We start from the raw sequence: 14297 nt of genomic DNA, 5'->3' as shown, positions 1-14297 counted from the left end.
TGATTCTTAGAGCATTTTTTTAAATAGTGAAGAAAATCTCATTATTGTGTTTTGGATCTTTACTAGATAGAGGTATTTTCAAGAGTGAAAGTTTGAGATATTTAATGATATATATGAATACTTTACAAAATCCCGTAACTCTCTTCAAATGACCTTGAAAAGTTATCTCCATGTGTACATCACTGAATTGGTTGCTATACTTCATTTGGTTTTCAAATTTGAAGGAAAAGAAAATTTCTGTTCTACTACTTCAGATGAACCCTGCTAATTTTGCTGGGATTCTGCAAATGCTTTGGATAACTGGGGAGAATGTTGAGCATTTCTTTTCTCCCTCAGGCTTCTGCGAGATTCACAGATACTGCTCATGCAGTTACAAACAATGTTGCTCAGCAGTTCATAATCTGATCAAACACAGTACTGTATCCTTTTCAGTCTCATGAATGCATTGTTCAGCCTGCAGTTGGTTAATTATCTCTTAAGCAGTTCCTCTCTAATTTATTAGTAATCTGCTTATTTTCGATTTCCATGGATTAATCTTTTGAATTAACAAAATGAAAAGAACATCAGAATCTTACTGATTTGATCATGATGATGAAAGTGAATGAGAGTCCGTGAGAGCACATTCTTCATGCTGGTTTTTAATCTCGGACATGTAAGTTGCTAAAGATTCTAGTCATGAACAAGACATGTTATTTTTTGTGAGATTGCCATGGTGATCAGGTGGGTTGTGAAGCACACTGAAGAAATAAATACCTTTTCCTAATTTATGAGTTTAGAAGAAAAAGGGAATTTGGGAACTCACAAATTCCATTAATCAGGATTTTTCATGTCTTGCCAGTACCATTCTACTGTTGGTAGAACTGCAAGGGGAAGGGAGCACAGTAGCCCCAGTTTTACTCTGCCAGTGTGAAATTGGCTAACTCTTCATTGCTCCTATTTGAGTTTATGGATTGTCCTGAGTTAGCAGGTGCTGGTGGAACTTGTCCAAATAACTAGGAAACCTCTGTAGCTTTCTGCAAGTGTCTTGCCTTTTATCACAGGACTTTACAGCCATTGCTGGAATTCTGGGGGTCTCTAAAGGACTATTTTTTTACCAGTTGACCTTCTTGGCCATTTCTCCTGTACTTCTGAAGTGCACACAAACCAAGTAGCACGAAGGGAACATGAGAAATATCCTTCACACTCAGTTGAACATTTTTTTTATGATCTCCTCCTATTGCTATAGCAATTGGTCCAAGAACTCTTATGCTGTTATTGAAATTTGCTTGTAATTACTGAGGCTGATATGCAAGGCATAATGTCTGTTCCTACAAACTACAGTGTATTTGAGGTGATCACTATTAGTGAGGGGTAGTACAATGCTCTGTTTGCCAGTTGTTGTTGGTGCAGAAAGAAGTAATTCATAGTATTCTGATTGCAGCATTAGCTTAATCTGCTTAGATGTCCATTTATTCATGCAATACTCTGCTGTTTAATCCCTAAAGTAGAGTTTAAAGATACATGGAACTGGATCATATGGAAGGGGATTTAATACAGTAAAAATACTTGCTATATATAGAAGCAATGAATTGGACTTAAGAGAGGCTCTGCTGGAATTGTTGTGGGGAATAATATTATATGTGTCATAAAGTTGATTGTTATTGCCCTGTATAGACAAGCTCAGCACATGTGGTAGAAACATATGCCTTTTAACACTGGTTTGCTTTCTTAAAATGAATGCTATCCAAGTTAACGAGAGCTTAATGTCTTCCCTTTGTTTATAGTTTGACCTGTAGAATTAGTAACTACAGTACTGAAGTCATTGAGGTGATTGATTATTCTGAGTTATAAAGGTGTACATCATGCCAGAGAGGAAAAATCTGTAGTTATTTTGAAGATAAGTGATTATTTGGATCCCTGAATTTTACTTTTTTTTTTTTCAGGATAAAGCCGTGTAGAGAAAAATAGGAATGCTGAAGAATCTTCTATAAAAACTAGTAATGGGATGGAATGCAGCCTTAGTGCCAGTTTCCTTGTGCACTGTGATGCAAACTGATTTGCCTATCAAGCTGTAGTGGCCCAAGGAGATAGGAACTAAGAGAGGTACCAGTGCAGTAGAGTTTGAGATACAAATGTAACTCAGGTTTTTTCTGAAATCTGGATTCATGAAAAAGCGTCATGCTGGTATTTAACTGGTGTTGATGATCAAATATATTTTGCTTTTTTCCAAGGCTTACATTTCAAGTTTAAATTTAACTGAGCTGCGAAACAGGTTCCATGATCTATATTTAAACAATATTTAACAGCTGAGGATACCAGTCCCAAATACCATTCTTTAAATGGTTGTGTAGCATTTCTCTCTTCGCAGGAACACAAAGGTAGTTCCAAAATTAAATCTGCTAACTTCAAATTACATAATTACAAGCAGAAGTTCTAAATTTTATTAGGAATATGTGTAGTCACAATTAAGTATTGCTTTTACTTTCTTCATTGGCTGTAGTGATACTCCTGTGTGATCCCTACTGAGTATGCTGATACAGTGAGTGATGCTAAACCTTAAGAGAAAGAGGGATCATGGATGAGCACTGAGTCACATTATCTTGGCAGATATATAAATCAAATTATCAATATTAATCTGCAGTGTTAATCCATGAAGCAGAATTGGTTAGTGTTTTCCAGGGTCATGAAGGCTTTGGTGGGAGAATGTGCTGAGTCTCTACTTAGTGCAAAACAATATTAAGTGTTTCTTATCGAGCCGTAGAGTTTTGTTTTTCTTGTGACAGAAGAAAGCCCCATTAATGTAAAAGATTTTAGAAAACCCAAGAATCTGTGATAAAAGGGTACAAAAGAGGCTAGGCTTTGTGGGGATTTATCCCAATACCAGTTTTACTAATGAAACTTTTGCTCCCTTCAGGTAATCCTGAAAATGTCCTACTAAGTAAGCAACTGGCAGTCTTCAAGTTAAATTACATGCACATCTGTTTTAAGTCTGTATCAGTTTGCTGATCTAAGTTTTGTGGTAAAGAAATTACACCCATGCACTACCTAATGAATTGCAGTACTTGAGAAGGGAGTGGTTCCCCCACCCCATATGTAGGATTTGAAATGCTTTCCGTGGGTAATTGCCTTTCATTTTGTAGGTCATTATCTTTCCCTCTTTTCTCTGTTGTTGTGCTTTTGTTTGGTTACAGTTCCCCTTTATTTCACTCTTTCCTGCTTCACTAGAAGCAACTCATCTGTTCTTGATTGGAGATCTCCCTTCTTTATTAAATCTAGCAAAAGTCTAGTGTATCCATGATGTTGCATGAACTGATACTTTGATTTAATCTGCTTTCTTTTATTTCACTAAATGAAACTTCTGAAGAAGCAGTATTTTGCAGGAAAGAAATGCTTGGTACCTGAAATGGGCTTCTTGATGTGGCCTTAAACTTATGGGCAGACAAGAGTTTAGGAATGTACAAAAAAAAAAACCCCAAACCAAACCCAAACCCCATAAACAACAAAAATCCAAATAAAAAGCCTAGATTCTGGTTCAGTGTTTGTACAAAGGTGTGGGGTTTTTTAGTTTTTAGTTTTTCAGGACCACTACCTGCAATACTTAGGCTCATCTTAAATATTTTTTTTATTTATTATATTAAAGATCAAGGCATATGGATTTAAAACAGACTTTTGCTTATCTTGCAGTGCCAGTTTTGTTTGTCACTGAAAGGAAGTGCAACACCAATTCCACACTACATATGTATATCATACTGAATCCATTCCTTTCTGTTTGTCTCAGATCTCTGCTCTAAATGGAACAAAACCTTCATCAATATAATCGTTGTCAGCTTGAAATTTGAAAATTTGAGAACTGAATACTGTAACAGTACTTACACTGTGATATATCCTGATCTGGAGATGAAAAGTGAGATCCGTTGGTTTAGAATAGATGTTGAGATGTACATAGATATGTATGTATATATATATATATATGTATATATATATATATGAGTTTCTAAGCGTGTTAAAAAAAAGTGATGTTTATTTAACAAAGACACAAAATTAATACATTGAAACATCTGTTCTTGCTAGCTCTTCGGATGTTTTTGGGTTTGTTGGGTTGGGGTTTTTTTTTTAGTGCACAGGTCTGGAACTCTCTATAATTAAGGTTTCCAAAGATTCCCCTTATGGATCCTGCTTTTAAATTGCTTATAACTTTTGCCAAATGCATCTGGGCTGACTATTTTTTTTTCTTCCCTCCACCCTCCCTATACTGGATGACTGCCCCAGCCTGATTATTTTATGGCTTATAACTTTTGCCAAATACATCTGGGCTGACTATTTTTTTTTCTTCCCTTCACCATCCCTATACTGGATGACTGCCTCAGCCTGATTATTTTGTGGATTTTCATGTGGTTTGGTTCTGACTCTTACTTAATTCAAGCCAAAACAGTTAATTGTTGAAAAGGAAGCTACTTCAGAAGGAAAAAAAAAATCAAAGTTTTCTTTTAAAGTGCTGTTAGAATATCTAATAAGGATGGAAGAGTCACCTTTTCATGGTTTCGCTCAAGATTTCACAAATAATGATAGAAACTTGTCCAGGTTTCATACACTTAAAAAATAGAAAAAATGCCTGGTTGAATATGCTTATTGCTGTTTGGAATTTAGAAGTTACTGGGATCCAAAGATGAAAAGCCTGAGGAGAGTAGGAAATTGACTTAACTTGACATAGTGACTGGGCTTAAGATATAGGATAATGGTGTGGGAAGGGGAAAATGAGATAGAATTTGAGGACAAAGTAAAGATCAATTATTGAGAGGAGGTTATAAGAGACCAGAGCTGAGAGAAAAGGAAATCTGCTGTTATGCCAGGTTTTTGAAAGGGAATTTCTTCTTCTTCCTCTGCTGTGAGGCTTGGTGGCAAGGGATGTCTCTTACCCCTTTCTAGGGATCTGATCACAGAATCACTGAGTGGTTGAGGTTGGAAGGGGATCCTTCAGGTGATCCAGTCCAGCCCCCTGCTCCAGCAGAGCCACCTAGGCTCAGTTGCTCAGCTCCATGCCCAGGTGACTCTCAAGTATCCTCAAGGGTGGACATCTGGAACCTCCATGGAGAAACCTGTGCTAGAGCTCTGTCACCTTCACAGTGAGAAAATGTTTCCTGGTTTTCAGAGGGAACCTCCTGATTTTCAGTTTGTGGCCATTGTCTCTGGTCCTGCTGCTGGGCACTACGGGAAAACTAGTGCAAGCTGAGGTTTCAGTGGGAGCAGTGTTTGAATGACAGTGATGTCTGGGGCACTCAGGGGTTCTACAGTCATCATGGAGAGTGAGTTAATCTGCTCTTCCAGTCTGAACACACCACCTGGAGAACCTACATGACTGTGTGCATGTAGGCAAATTGTTAAAAATAATCCCGTGTTGAAATAGAATAAAAGAGAAAATCAGGATGCCTGAGTCTTCTTAATTTGTGACCTATATTTGCTCTTCAAAATTCATGTGATTGTGTGCCTGCACTAAACAGGAGTTAAAAAATGACATATGGAATAACTGATTATTAAATGAGCATTATACATTGTGCAGAGTGAACAAAATTGTAAAGAAAATTGTATCTGCAGTGTTTGAACGCTGATAGAAAAGGAAAATTGTTTGCTTTCTCATAGGCTCTGAGTGTATTCATTGCTGTAGGGTATGAGCACTTGGTACAATTCTCTGATTTTGTGTTCTACTTGGAAAGGTGCGTGACTTGAGTGCACACAATGTTTGAAACATTTTTTAGTTGTTTAGTATCTCATTTTAGGTAGTTTAGTTTTTAACATTTCATTTTTAGCATTTCATTGTGCTTCAGCTTTTTACTCTTCTTGAAACTGGTTGTAGCTTTTTACTCTTCTTGAAACTGGAGAATCCTGCTTAAGCTATCAAGATGGGAACCCAGAGTAGAATGACAGAAGAGTCTTTCCAGGCTTTTTTGGTAGCATATGTTGTATGGGGTTTCAGTGTAGGCCATGTGGAAATAATTAAATTTATTAACTTGTTTGTCATGCGCTAGAACTTCTTGAACTTCAATTCCAGAACTTCCTGGCTTTGTAACTGGCTTATGTGTATTGACTTCCTTTGTTCATTAGAGGGTGTAGTTAATTAATTGGAGAGTAGAGATAATGTAATTTTTCTTAGATGGTATTCAGGAAATCTGGCTGCACCATAATAGCTTGTTTTGTATTGTTTTGGGGTTTTTTTTGGTTTTTTTATCTGTTTGTTTATTTTTTATCTGAATGTATGGGGGTCCCAATATGGGTCTTTCATACATTTAAATGAAAAAAAGATATTTGTCTACTTTTTTTGAATGCTGTAGGGTTTTTAAGAAAACAAAATGTCATATCTATTTTCTAAGGATGATTCATAGTGTTTTAGTGTATTCATATCATTGTACAAGTCTTAAACATTGAACTTAACATAAGAATATTCTACCTCAAATATTAGAATAATGTTATCCTTTACACTAGAAAGGGAGGGATGGATAATGACATTGTAGACATGTATTCTTGTATATTTTTTGTGGGGTTGCTGATCAATTGTTATGCTTTCTTTTTGCTTGTTCCAGTTCCCTCATCACTGTAACTTAATCATCTATATTGAGTATCTGTAGGCATTGAATTAAACAGTACAGGGTAATGATATACCCAGATTTAAGTGTGTGACATGGCAAACACATTTGCAGCTGTTAAAGCTAAGTGCATTTGCTGCTTTTTAAAAGAACTTCTATCGTTCTCAGTCTTTTTTCAAGCTAATCAATGTTGCACTGGAACACAAACAGTGAATTTTTCTTTTTGTTTACACAACAGGTAAAACTTTTATCATTGTAATTGCTGTGCTATGAAAAAAAATTGTCATGCTGCTAATCTGTCAGTGATACAGTAGAAACTTAATTACCTCTGTTAGATACAGAGTTGGGAGACAATCTTGAGTTTGTAGTGTTGAAATCTTAAACCAATAACCTAGGCTAGGGTGAGAGGAGGTGTGTGAGAATCCGTGTATTCTAGGTAGCTTGATTTGTGAATTGTCTTTCTTGACATGAGGCTGGAATTGCCATGTAGCAAGAGAAAACAGTGGCAGAACTGTGTAAAAAAGGTTTGCTGTCTTTGCTTGAAGTCATTGTTTGAAAGAGCATTAATAATTTGGCAACCTGGGATCCAGATGGCAGAGCTGTTCTTGAGTGTCCCCTTGAGCCTGCTGTGATGGTGGCCTAAAGGGAGAGCAGAATTCTTTTGGAAAAAAAATCCAAAATCAAAACCTGTCCTCTATCCTCTTTGTATAAAATCTTCTGGACTGAAAAAAGAACATAGTAGGTTTATTGTAAAGATTTTTGGAATTAGTGTCTAATTTCAAAGAAGAAAGCTAAATTGTGTGTGGATTTCTTCTTTAAAAAAATTATATGTAAACAAGTAAATTAGTGTAAAAACTTTTAAACTAGAAGAACTGTTCTTTGACCCTGGAGTAGTAGAGGTGGTAGAAATAGGGATTTGTGATCAGCTCTGGATACTTGGATTTGCAGACAACTTTATATGGACCAGGAGATGCTAGAATTGAGCATCTGATTATATCCTGAAACATTTAAGTATTGTCTCGCAAATATTTGTGGACACTTTTATTTTTGTTAATTTTGGTTTTCCATTCAATGACCTTCTGTGAATGCAAACTAAAAATCCTGGTGTACTTCACAGGCTTCTATAACAGAAAGGAAAACAACAAATCCATGCTCAAACACCATAAAATAATATTAGGGTGTTTTACTCTTTAAACACATGCTGGGCTTACCATGGTAGAGATCATTTTTTATTGGTGAGGTCTCAGCCAAGTTCTGTTGGCTTCTCTCTGAGTGGGCTGACCTCTGCAAGTGCTGCTTTCACAAACCAACAATCTCTATTTTCTGTGTCTGCAGGTTCATAATTTTTTATTAGATTTTCTGCCTTGATTCAGGATAAGGGCTTTTTAGGAGAGCATTTATTTTTATTTTTTCTTTGTGGAATAGATGGTGTTTTCCTATGGCTATTTTTGGTGCTACAAGGAAGTTTTCGTATAGCAGAGCCCTGAAGAGCTTTAACTGGAAAATATGTTGGAGAAAGAGGGCGAAAATAACAAAGGCTGAGACATGAAAAAGCTTATACAAATTAATGTAGACAATACTGAGACACCCTCACCTGAAGAATCTGTTGCATTAACTGAGCGTCAATATTCATTATAATAAATAAACAAATATCCTTCAAATTACTGCAAGAATAATGTGTAGATTTGAATCAAAACCTGCATAAATTGAAAAAGGGGATATGATCTATCACATTTTCTCATAAGAAAAAGAAATACTAAAAATGGTAAGATCTTGGAACACTTTTTGCTTAGATGAAGTCAACAAGGACATATTGAAGTTCAGGTGGAATCTGTTGCTGACATTGTTGAGTGCCTTTTTGCCTACACTGTACTGGCCTGACAGTCACTGCAGCAACCCAAACCAGGTTATTTGTTGCTGTTACATGTATAATGAGATTTTTGGGAGATTTGATTGAAAAGATAATAGGTACTAAAAAATTGGCATGTGTTTGGATATGGCTTTTTTTCCCTTCTCTGTTGGAATTCAGTAGTAGTTTTTGTCAAGACTTGTTCTTTTTCAAAAGGTGCTCTTCTCACATGTATGTATACTGAATGCTCTTTTCCATGTGTAGTATGTTCATGATTTTAAAAATGCAGACATTTTGTAACTGCAAAAATAAATGGTAAACGGTACAAATTTAATATCAGCAAAACACCTCAACATAAAATACTGTGCTATTTTAAAGAAAAATTAGACCTGTAGTATTATTGTATGACTAATGCATAAAAATAAATACCATATGTCTTGCAAGATGTCATCTGTTCTCTTGAAAAGAAACTTTGTCAATGCCTTGTGCTTACTGTACCTATGAATTTAGTTGACTGTAGTCCCTCAGTACAGTTGTTGTTCTGGCTATTGATGAAATTATTCTAGAGCATAATTTTTTTTTTTTTAATTTTTGATAGAACAACGTGACAATACTGAAAGCAGATTATTTTTTTTAGGCCTGTAGAAAGTACAGACTTTATAAAATCTTGCATGCAGAATTTCTAGTCATCCATTTCTGTTGTGCCTTGTTCAGGTGGATTGAGCTGCAAATTCTTTTGAATTCTTTCTAGCAGTGGGGGAACAACTGAGAAAGCATCTCACCATCTCAGTTGACCTTTTTTGATTATTCAGCTCATCTGGACCCTAGCTTCTCCTTCTGGAACATGTTTTTTGTGTGCTGACCTCATTTAAACAGGAGAAACTAAGAAAGCACAGGGCTTTTAGAGTGGTAATTTCTGTATCTTGATTTGCAGGTTTCAAGGGGTTCCCAGTTGAGTACTGAGGTCTTACCTGAGTGCAAAAAAATAAGCTAATCAGCCAGCATGATGCTGAAGAAAATAGATGAGACTCCAGTTCACTGCAGAAAAAAACCCCCTTGATTTTCCTTTAGAGATTTTTCAAAACTAATTGTATGCCATTAGACAAGCAGTTAAGAGGATAAAATGGAATGAAACTAGAAGTACTTTTGTAGCCTTCAGTTTTGTTAATATAGACATTGTAGTAGGTTGGTTTGATAGGAGAAAGTGCCAACAATTAAGAAAATCCAAACAACAAAAAACTAGCAAACTTTGGGGAATTGAATGTGATTTATGTTAAATGCAAGTGTGTGAATATAAGAGTGTTCAGCACAGAAGCTCCCTTGAGACTGTTGAATTTTTATCTGCTCATCCTTGTGCTCTTAAATTTGTTGATTTGGTTTGGGTTTTGTGTGAATTGTTCTCTTGTTATTGCTGATTTGGCTGTAAATGTGATACAGGATTTTTTTTGCCTTTGGATACTGCAGTCAAAGCACGTCTGTCATCAGTTGTTCTAGCTTGTCTTGTTTGAAATGCTCCACAAACGTAATAAGGATTATAGCCTGTGTCCTGAGCAACCTGATTGAATGTCTTTGTCCCATTTAGAACTAGAGCAGAACAGGCTCTGCTCTTCTGCTCCCTTCCAGCCTTGTGTATTGTGCAGTCCTAATCTAGTGCACCTCCTTCTTCATGGCTCTGCTGGAAACTAGGATTTTTTTCTTGATCTGGGTGTGGTTGTAAGGTTTGCCATACAGACATTCTCAAAGACAAATGCTTCTTTACGTTTTCTCACATTATTTTTTCTTACAACTGTGTATGCTATATGGTATGTATATATTTTTATAAATATATATGTGTGTATAAAAATATATGTACAAAGGGATGTGTTTCTGGCTGCTGACACTTGGATGATGTATCTGGAGCTTCTTGCATCTTTGCTTCTACTGTCTTTTAGGTTATATGGGTTCAAGAGTTTATTGTATGAAAGCTAATACTTGCAATTTCAATTATGAGTGTTCAGAAGCTGGTTAATAAATTGTTTAGTGCTTTCCAGTGAATTAAATTATGGGTTATAAAGGTGGGCATTTTTAATTCAGGTAGTACGTTTGAATGTAACTGGTTTACACACTGATGCCAAATAACCTGTGAGTGTTGAAAAGTGTACTGATTTAAGTTACTTGTTGAAAGAGCAGCTCAGTGGAGGTGTAGCTTTGCTGGAAGCCAAGCCTTTAGCAAATGTTGATTCCTTTCTTCCTTCCACCTGTAAAAATTCTTATCTGGGTTTTCTACTCTTTTCAGTTCAGTTGAGTTGTTGAAGCTCAGTGTTGTGTTTGCAGGCATGAGTGTAGGTACTCGCTTTATTCCCAGTGAAGGTGTCCTTAGCAGATTGACACTTCCCTGGTGTTGTCTCACTGCCAGATCTAGAAAGAATTTTCTGGTTTGCCACGGGAAAATGTGCATGGCTATTTTATTGATATGATGGATTATCTGTTGTGTAGGGATGGCATGACATTAGATTGGACAGTATCTCTAAAGGGGCTGTAAAACTACCACTGTTGTACTCCCACCACCCAAAACTTCTGTTTATATCTCTCCTTTAAGGTAACTGTCTTGGGGGAATATTAAGATTATGTGGCTCCTCTGAGCCAGGTTTTGGAAGCTGGTTTTCCTTACTGCAGGGAAAAATAGGAGGTTATAGCCCTAGTAGGACATGGGACTGAGACCCTGGAAATGCAGTGCAGGGGACTAGAGACTTGTCTGCTTATTTCCTGTTGTCTCGAGTTGCTATGTGCAAGTTAATTGGTGTGTGTTGCTTGAAGGCTTGTCAGGGTTTTGGCCTAATTTCTGTGTGGAATTTAATAGACATTAGAGCCTCTAGTGACACAGCAGTCCTTTGGCCCTCAGTGGTCTTTTCCTGGCAGTCCTCAGTGGTCTCTTGCTGGTTTATGTGCAGAGTATGTGACACTCATTGTGAGAAGATTCTTTTGAGGGTGAAAAATATTTATCACCTCAAAAACTGGCTTGAATTACATCCAAAAGAAAAACTAAAGTAATATTGGAGGGTTTTGGTTGTTGGTTTGTTGTTGTTCTTTTGGGTTTTTTTTTTTTTTTTAATCTTGTTGAAGTTCTGTGAGTAAGGAGAGCATGGCCATGTGCTTTGTTAGGGAGTAGATGCTGGGATTCTTACTGTGCTGAGGGTAGGGAATGCTGGAATGCTATAGTTCTATGCCTGTGAATTGAATGGAACACTCCACCAGTGGCTGATGCTTTGTATTGTGGTGGCTATGGTTTGTACACTTTTTCTAAGTGGTGTACATAATCTTACTGTAAAGCATAATATATTTACTGTAATCTTTTCAGTACTAGATATATTTGACTTCTAATGGCAGTAGACTTAAAAAAAAATATTCTTGATTCCTTTAAATATGGTGTAAATGTTACTGGTGAAAATCTTGGTTTTTAGTTTAGTGTTAATCTCCCATCACAACACTTATTTTTAAGTAATTAGATAGAAATGAAAATAAATCAGGTTCTACATAGTAAAAGCATGTTTTCCTTGCCAAATTCGAGCTGGCACATTCAGTGTCCAAACAGTTTACATAAACGAAGCAGGATAAATTTAAAATGGGCAAAGAACTGCTAAAAGGACACCAACTAAATTAGATCTGTGTTTCTGTATGACTTACATTTGCTTAGTGGGCACTTGACAGTGCTTCTCTTACAGCTAAAGTAGGTGTCCAGTATGCCTAAACCTCTAGTCCCCTTTATTCTTGAACTCTGGAAATTTTAATATTTTCCCATTCTAATTGGATACTTCAGATGGGGTTATATCCTTTTTCTTTTTACTAAACATTCATTTCAGTATTTTCCTCAAGTAGACACAGGTTTGCAAACAACTTTGAGGAGAGCTTGCTTGTGTACTGCATCTTGGGAGGGGATTTTCCTTTTCTCTTATGAAAGAAGAGGATGCAAACTATTTTTGATAGCATGGTGCATTTAAAAACTGTGTGGAGATAAGAAATCTTTTACTTCTGCTTTTGGAATCAAGTATTGCAAGATCTCATTGCTTCAGGTTTTTGGATGCAAATGTATTTGTCTTCCTTATAATGGCATTTGACATTATGGTCTTTATTATACACTGAACATAAATTAACATAATCTTACTTAGAGAAAGTCCATCAACACTTCTTTCATCAGGCTTAAAGTAGTTGCTGTTGTTTGCAGTGTGAATATCATATTTCATTAATCTTTTTCTCACTTGATGTGTTAATGTATGCTGAGGAGACTTTAAAATGCCTGAAGTTAACCATATTCCATGTTCTATTTCTAGTGTTGCTTAGCTGCTGCTGCTGCTGCTTGCAGGCTGAACTAGAAGTAAGATCATTGCATTCCACTGCCACTGGATCTAAGGGTACAAAATTATTTAAGTTCTCAATTGGCCAAGTTCTCAGCTTGCCAAGAAACAAGTTTCTAATAGTTGGAAAATGTGCTGATGGATTCCTCCCCCCTTCCCCCCAATTAATTGAACTTCAAGAGCTAGAATATATTTCTGAAATGAATTGAGAGCTTGTTATTGGAGCAGATTCAAGTACTATATGGAGAAGTTCTTCTAAGAGAAGGAAAAAAAAGTCTTGCTTTTACATAAGTAAAAGAAAAGGGCTGATACCTCCTCCTCACACCCCCAAACAAGATCAGAATGGTATTAGATTTTGCCTCTCTGTTTTTACTTGCAAATTAATAACAATGGCAGTATAATTTATGTTCACATCTCCTGGCAATAATGACAGACCTTCTATTTTAAGAAATTGACTCTTTTAGTGCTGGAGACATTTGACATTTTTCTTACAGTTGTTTCATAAAAGTGAATCTTGTTCACCAATATGCTGGGCAAAGCGTGATCCACATATCTGTGTTACCCTTCTGTGGGTGACAGTCCTTTGTTAATTCATGAGCTACTGTCTCTACAGGTTTGTAAAGCATATAATTTCTTCAGTCCAAAGAGCTGCTTTATTTTACAAGTGTTTTCTATGTAGAGCTTTCAGAAAGCAGTGCTCTGTATCAGTCTTCCAGTCTACTGGTGTCTGAGAGATCTGGTTTTCTTGGTGCTTTTTCTGCAGTGCAAAAATGTCATTTATTAGTGTAATAGCATAGCATCTTCCAACCATGGAGGAGGATGTCCATCAGACCCTTTCTTCATTCTTACAGAGTTTATGTGTGAACTTAGACTAAAAATAGGAAGTAAATTACTTTTTTCATGCTTGGGAATCTAGGATCTGTTTAAAAATGTTAGAGAGTAAGTTATGATTTCAGTGAAGCTTTTGGCTTACGTTTGATTCATTTCTAGAAGGTAGAGTAGAAGAGGTAATCCAGTTTATTCACAATTACTTTCAATAAAGACAAGGAAGGTGATCATTTAGCTGAACTTCTAAGAAATTAAATTCAGTGGAAGAAGGACTTTGCCCCTTTTCATTAGAAGTAGGTGCATGCATATGTACATTTCTCAGTGTGTGTGTATATATATATAATCTGCAGCGATAAGAAAAATATTTGACCTTGTATGTCTATGTAGCAAGGGTACTTGCAAGGAATTTTGGCCATCAGTTCGCATGAGAACCAGTTAAAAATTTGCCAGTCGTATCTCTGGCAAAATAGGCCAAACCCTCATTTTGTTGAGCTGAGTGAAGTGTAATCTTGTTTGAAAAACCCAAAAGAAAAAAACTCCCCTAAACTTCCCCAAATACACTGACATAAGTATGATGTACTGTTCTAGGTAGGTGAGAAGTTTGGGAATTTTAAATGAGGACAAAGCAAATGAAAGAAAAGCATATTAAAACTGTACCATTGTGTGGACTGAAAGACCCATAGTGGAAAGAGATGTTGTGTTATGACTTTTTCTTGTTGAATTTCTTGAAAA

At 36.3% G+C, this 14297-nt stretch overlaps 1 protein-coding gene across 4 annotated transcripts in view; it reads left to right on the top strand.

Annotated features, from left to right (window-relative positions):
* Window positions 1-14297, top strand: part of CDKL5 (cyclin dependent kinase like 5) — a 144700-nt gene that overhangs the window by 21552 nt on the left and 108851 nt on the right. The window contains exon 1 of one of the 4 annotated variants that reach the window (XM_085051182.1): window positions 12696-12794. The exons of the other annotated variants lie outside the window; for them this stretch is intronic. The gene's annotated coding sequence lies outside the window, so the exon portion shown is untranslated. Of the gene's footprint in view, window positions 1-12695; window positions 12795-14297 lie in introns of those variants that run through there. 4 annotated transcript variants of the gene reach the window in all.

Source organism: Lichenostomus cassidix, chromosome 1 (genome assembly GCF_008360975.1).
Source record: "Lichenostomus cassidix isolate B80296 chromosome 1, HeHo_3.0, whole genome shotgun sequence".
NCBI classification, from domain to species: Eukaryota; Metazoa; Chordata; class Aves; order Passeriformes; family Meliphagidae; genus Lichenostomus; species Lichenostomus cassidix.
This window is presented reverse-complemented; position numbering and strand designations above follow the sequence as displayed.